General features: G+C 45.0%; 1 pseudogene; it reads right to left on the bottom strand.

The window, feature by feature from the left end:
• Positions 1-239: 239 nt before the first annotated feature.
• LOC124006926 overlaps positions 240-6,494 on the bottom strand; it is a 14,052-nt pseudogene continuing 7,797 nt past the window's right edge.

Genomic DNA, 6,494 nt, shown 5'->3' with positions numbered 1-6,494 from the left:
CCAACCTGACAGAGCTTGAGAGGATCTGCAGAGAAGAATGGGAGAAACTCCCCAAATACAGGTGTGCCAAGCTTGTAGAGTCATTCCCAAGAAGACTTAAGGCTGTAATCGCTGCCAAAAGTGCTTCAACAAAGTACTGAGGAAAGGGTCTGAAAACTTATGTAAACGTAATATTTCAGTTTTATTTTTTAAAAGTTTTATTTTTTTAAAGTGTTAAACTTTTGTAAATGTATAAATGTGAAATGTATGTTTTATTTTATTTACATTTGCAAACATTCCTAAAAAACAGATTTTGCTTTGTCATTATGAGGCATGGTGTGTAGATTAATGAGGGGAAAGAAAAAAACAATTTAATCAACTTAAGAACAAGTCTGTAACGTAAAAATGTTTTGGTGGAAAAAAGTCAAGGGGTCTGAATACTTGTACAATGCAAATTCTTCACATTCATTGCTTTACAAATTATAACAGCACTGGCATCATCTCCCTGACCAACATGGCTGACCTTTTATGCCATCATAAGAAGGTTCATGTCCATTCTAGGATTCTACTCCCTAATTCTATGATAAAGCTGTAACATGGGATGACTGGATGGTGAAGCTGTGTAATATGGATCTGTCATTCATCATCATTTTATCTATTGTAGGACTGATTGGTTTGATAGCTGATTACATTGACTGATAATGCATTATGAACACACGCACACGTACGCACGCACGCACACACGCACGCACACACACACACACACACACATACAGAGTAGTCTAGTGGAGAAGGGTCAGTAATAGTGGCAGTAGCAGAGTGGAGATGGAACCTCCAGTACCAGGTGCTATAGGAGAGGGGGAGAAACAAGTTTAATGTGGTTCATGTCTAGTTATTCTAATCTGGTTCATGTTTATTCATGACTAGCCATTCTAATCTGGTTCATGTTTATTCATGACTAGTCATTCTAATCTGATTCATGTTTATTCATGACTAGTCATTCTAATCTGGTTCATGTTTATTCATCTGGTTCATGTTTATTCATCTGGTTCATGTTTATTCATGCCTACTCACCATGTGATGTTTTCTCTGGAATAAAAGATAAACAAGAGACTTGATGTTAGACAATGTTGACGTCATAACAGTCTGTCACTCTCTGTGTCACTCTGTCTGTCACTCTGTGTGTCACTCTCTGTGTCACTCTCTCTGTGTCACTCTCTGTGTCACACTCTCTGTGTCACTCTGTCTGTGTCACTCTGTCTGTGTCACTCTGTCTGTGTCACTCTGTCTGTGTCACTCTGTCTGTGTCACTCTGTCTGTGTCACTCTGTCTGTGTCACTCTGTCTGTCACACTCTGTCTGTCACACTCTGTCTGTCACACTCTGTCTGTCACACTCTGTCTGTCACTCTCTGTCTGTCACTCTCTGTCTGTCACTCTCTGTCTGTCACTCTCTGTCTGTCACTCTCTGTCTGTCACTCTCTGTCTGTCACTCTCTGTCTGTCACTCTCTGTCTGTCACTCTCTGTCTGTCACTCTCTGTCTGTCACTCTCTGTCTGTCACTCTGTCTCTCTCTCTCTCTCTCTCTCTCACCGACACACACCGACACACACACGGTCTTGGTTTCAAGAGGTTAGGTCTAGGTATGGGTCCTGTGATGCTGAAGGTGGTCTCCATGGTTACCCGTGATGGTGAAAGTAGTCTCCATTCCAGCGTGGATGTGGTCGGCAACGTGGCAGTGCAACAGCCATGTCCCAGGGTTCCCTGCAGTCATCTCGACCGTCTGAAACGTCCCCGGGAACAGGTCAAACACATCCGCGCGGTGCACACTGTCCGTCTGACACACACACACACACACACACACACACACACACACACACACACACACACACACACACACACACACACACACACACACACACACACACACACACACACACACAGACACCAGGGGAGAGCGAGGGGAGTACTTCAAACAAATCCACATTGTCGGTCTGAGGATCATATATATTTATACCATGGCATTGTTGAATAATCCTTTCTGATTGGCTTGAAGGGCATTCTAGAGTGTGCATGATTTCCCTATAACGGCATGGTATATTTGCCAAGAATGTGCAAAGCTGTCTTCAAGGCAAAAGGGTGGCTACTTTAAACAAATCAAAATATATTTTAGATTCTTCAACACTTTTTTTGGTTACTACATGATTCCATGTGTGTTCTGTCATAGTGTTTATGTCTTCACTATTATTCTACAATGTGTAAAGTTGTCCAAATTAAGAAAAACCCTTGAATGAGTGTCCAAACTTTTGACTGATACTGTCTGTACTGTTTATATTTCTGTAAACTGAACAGAAATATAAAGGCAACATGTAAAATGTTGGTTCCATGTTTCATGAGCTGAAAAGTAAAAGATCCCAGAAATGTTCCATACACACAAAAAGCTGATTTCTTTCAACTGTTGTGCACAAATTAGTTTACATCCCTGTTAGTGAGCATTTCTCCTTTTCCAAGATAATCCATCCACTCTGACAGGTGTGGCATATCAATAAGATGATTAAACAGCATGATCATTACACAGGTGCACCTTGTGCTGGGGACAATAAAAGGCCACTCTAAAATGTGCAGTTTAGTCACACAACACAATGCCACAGATGTGTCAAATATTTTGATGGAGTGTGCAATTGGCACGCTGACTGCAGGAATGTCCACCAGAGTTGTTGCCAGAGAATTTCATTTCATTTAATTTCTCTACATTAAGCCGTCTCCAACATCGTTTTAGAGAATTTGGCAGCAAGTCCAACTGACCTCATAACCACAGACCACGTGTAACCACGCCAACTGAGGACCTCCACATCCGGCTTCTTCAATTGAAGGATCGTCTGAGACCAGCCACCTGGACAAGCTGATGTAACTGAGGAGTATTTCTGTCTGTAAAAAAGCCTTTTTGTGGGGAAAAACTCATTCTGAAAAAAAAACCTCATTCTGATTGGCTGGAGTCTCCCTAGTGGGTGGGCCTGTCTCCCTAGTGGGTGGGCCTGTCTCCCTAGTGGGTGGGCCTGTCTCCCTAGTGGGTGGGCCTGTCTCCCCAGTGGGTGGGCCTGTCTCCCTAGTGGGTGGGCCTGTCTCCCTACTGGGTGGGCCTGTCTCCCTACTGGGTGGGCCTGTCTCCCTACTGGGTGGGCCTGTCTCCCTACTGGGTGGGCCTGTCTCCCTACTGGGTGGGCCTGTCTCCCCAGTGGGTGGGCCTGTCTCCCTACTGGGTGGGCCTGTCTCCCCAGTGGGTGGGCCTGTCTCCCCAGTGGGTGGGTCTATGCCCTCCCAGCCCCACCCATGACGGCGCCACTGCCCAATCATGTGGTATCCATAGATTAGAAGCTAATTTATTTATTTGAATTGACTGGTTTCCTCATATGTACTTTAACTCAGTAAAATCTTTGAAATTGTTGTATGTTGCGTTTATACTTTTGTTATATTTAAGTATATATATATATTTAGTATATATTTAAACATTTGAGGTAGACTACATGATCACACTGGTAATAGATCTGTTGTTGTATTACTTATGAGGCACTGCTGAATGACATTTAAATAGTTGTTTATTTTTATTTTACTGCCTGCATCTGAAGGTCAGTCTCTGCAGAGGGAGAGCAGCAGACTGAGGGTCAGTCTCAGCAGTGGGAGAGCAACAGACTGAGGGTCAGTCTCAGCAGAGGAGAGAGCAGCAGACTGAGGGTCAGTCTCTCAGCAGTGGGAGAGCAGCAGACTGAGGGTCAGTCTCAGCAGTGGGAGAGAGCAGCAGACTGAGGGTCAGTCTCTGCAGAGGGAGAGCAGCAGACTGAGGGTCCAGTCTCTGCAGAGGGAGTTGGGACTGAGGGTCAGTCTCAGCAGTGGGAGAGAGCAGCAGACTGAGGGTCAGTCTCTGCAGAGGGAGAGCAGCAGACTGAGGGTCAGTCTGCAGAGGGAGAGCAGCAGACTGAGGGTCAGTCTCAGCAGTGGGAGAGAGCAGCAGACTGAGGGTCAGTCTCTGCAGTAGGAGAGCAGCAGACTGAGGGTCAGTCTCTGCAGAGGAGAGCTGCAACAGACGAGGTCCAGTCCTCTGCAGAGGGGAGAGCAGCAGACTGAGGTCAGTCTCTGCAGAGGAGAGCAGCAGACTGAGGTCAGTCTCTGCAGAGGAAGGCTTGGCAGACTGAGGGTCAGTCTCAGCAGTGGGAAGAGCAGCAGACTGAGGGTCAGTCTCTGCAGGGAGAGCAGCAGACTGAGGTCAGTCTCTGCAAGAAACAGCAGACTGAGGGTCAGTCTCTGCAGAGGGAGAGCAGCAGACTGAGGTCAGTCTCTGCAGAGGGAGAGCAGCAGACTGAGGTCAGTCTCAGCAGAGGGAGAGCAGCAGACTGAGGGTCAGTCTCTGCAGAGGGAGAGCAGCAGACTGAGGGTCAGTCTCAGCAGAGGAGAGAGCAGCAGACCGAGGGTCAGTCTCAGTAGAGGAGAGAGCAGCAGACTGAGATCAGTCTCTCAACATCCCTCCGCTCTCCCCTTCCTCCACTGACCAAAAAGGGACACCGTCTTCCAGCTGATGGTGAAACACCAGCCACACTGCATTATTTCTGGCCTCGTGCACAAATTCATGTTGTCACTCCTATGAACAGAGAAGAAAAGGAGAAGAAGAAGAAGAGGAAGAGGAAGAAGAAGAGGAGAAGAAGAAGAAGAAGAAGAAGAAGAAGAAGAAGAAGAAGAAGAAGAAGAAGAAGGAGAAGAAGAGAAGAAGAAGAGAAGAAGAAGAAGAAGAGAAGAAGAAGAAGAAGAGGAGAAGAAGAAGAAGAGAAGAAGAAGAGAAGAAGAAGAAGAAGAAGAGAGAAGAAGAAGAAGAAGAAGAAGAAGAAGAAGAAGAAGAAGAAGAAGAAGAAGAAGAAGAAGAAGAAGAAGAAGAAAAGAAGAAGAAAAGGAGTGGAAATAGGAAGTGCTAAAGATGGTGACAGCTACACTTTCCTACTCGTTCATTACTGTTGCAGTACTTGTTGAGTGGAAATAGGAAGACCGCTTATTTTAATGGCTTATTGAATAGGTGTTGAATACTAAGTGTTGACAGTGAGAAAGAGTAAGAGCTTAAACTAACTCATAAAAACAGCATCTCTTCGCTGTATTCGTTGACCGTCTTTATCTAGTCGTGGTTTTTAAACGTTTTGAAATCTCACAGTTTCAACTTTGCTGTAGCTTTCTTTTATGACTACAGACGCGGTCATCTGAGCCATCCGATTGGCCAGCGGAGGCCTATAGTTGATTTGGACCAGCAGAGTTTGTACCTTCAGACACATGAAAAGGTTCAAAATGTGTCAAATAATATAAATCAATAATTAGACACCGTGTCAACAGAGTTCCACATTTTTAATTGAATTCAATTTTTCATTAGTGAAACTCATCAAAACAACAAAGATGTAAGGATGTGAAGTAGCAGCGCACATAAGAAACAATGTCCCACATAATATATGCCATTTAGCAGACGCTTTTATCCAAAGCGACTTACAGTCATGTGTGCATACATTCTACGTATGGGTGGTCCCGGGGATTGAACCCACTACCCTGGCGTTACAAGCGCCATGCTCTACCAACTGAGCTACAGAGGACCACATATCCCAGGTGGGAAAAAGGCCTAAGTATGATCCCCGATTAGAGGCAACGATATTCAGCTGCCTCCAACTGGGAACCATACACACACACCAACATAGAAATATAATACCTAGAAATCCCCCTAGTCACACTCTGACCTATTACACCATAGAGAACCCAGAGGGCTCTCTATGGTCAGGGCGTGACAAAATGGCAACAGTTGGCCTACTACCCAGCGCTCTGAGCCGTTGAATCTGGTGCACCTACCACCAACAACCCGAGACAAATAAAAAGAAATGGGAACACAAGGCTTTATAGTTGTTGTTTTTACAGAAATGTTTGGAGATAGACTAGGAGATCCTTGGAGATCGGTGACCGGTTGGTCACTCTAGAATGCTCTAGAAAGCTCTAGAAAGTTGAGTGAAGGTCAATCTCATGCTTCTCTATGTGGGCTTCTTCTGTGTGGCTCCTGGGGGAGCTTAGAGGGAACATTGCTCACCAGACATGTCACCCATTGAGCATGTTTGGAATGCTCTGGATCGACGTGTGCAACAGAGTGTTGCAGTTCCCACAAATAACCAGCAACATCGGACAACCATTGAAGAGGAGTGGGACAACCTTCCACAGGCCACACGCAACAGCCTGATCAACTCTATGTAAGGATCAACAGCCTGATTAACTCTATGTAAGGATCAACAGCCTGATTAACTCTATGTAAGGATCAACAGCCTGATTAACTCTATGTAAGGATCAACAGCCTGATTAACTCTATGTAAGGATCAACAGCCTGATTAACTCTATGTAAGGATCAACAGCCTGATTAACTCTATGTAAGGATCAACAGCCTGATTAACTCTATGTAAGGATCAACAGCCTGATTAACTCTATGTAAGGATCAACAGCCTGATCAACTCTA

This window comes from Oncorhynchus gorbuscha, linkage group LG20 (assembly GCF_021184085.1).
Source record: "Oncorhynchus gorbuscha isolate QuinsamMale2020 ecotype Even-year linkage group LG20, OgorEven_v1.0, whole genome shotgun sequence".
Classification (NCBI taxonomy): Eukaryota; Metazoa; Chordata; class Actinopteri; order Salmoniformes; family Salmonidae; genus Oncorhynchus; species Oncorhynchus gorbuscha.
Note: the sequence above shows the minus strand (reverse complement) of the source record. Positions and strands in the feature narration are given on the sequence as shown.